The sequence below is a fragment of the Neophocaena asiaeorientalis genome, unplaced genomic scaffold (genome assembly GCF_003031525.2).
Source record: "Neophocaena asiaeorientalis asiaeorientalis breed wild unplaced genomic scaffold, Neophocaena_asiaeorientalis_V1.1 scaffold433, whole genome shotgun sequence".
Classification (NCBI taxonomy): Eukaryota; Metazoa; Chordata; class Mammalia; order Artiodactyla; family Phocoenidae; genus Neophocaena; species Neophocaena asiaeorientalis.
In genome coordinates, this window is record NW_020175040.1 from 767,529 (window position 1) to 767,728 (window position 200).

Here is a 200-nt window from a genome sequence, read left to right on the forward strand (position 1 = left end):
GGAGCCCGGTCCCCTCAGTTCCAGTGCTCAGGGCCCGCCGGGGCCCAGGAAGGGGCCCGAGGGCTCGTCCCTCGCCCCGCCCCCTCCCTCCTCCCTCCCGCGCTTATCACCTGCCGGCCGGGCGCGCGCGGCCGGGGACGGAGGGCACGAGGGGAGCGCGCGCGCGTGCGCGCGCGGCCGGGCTCCGGGTCCCGGGAGGT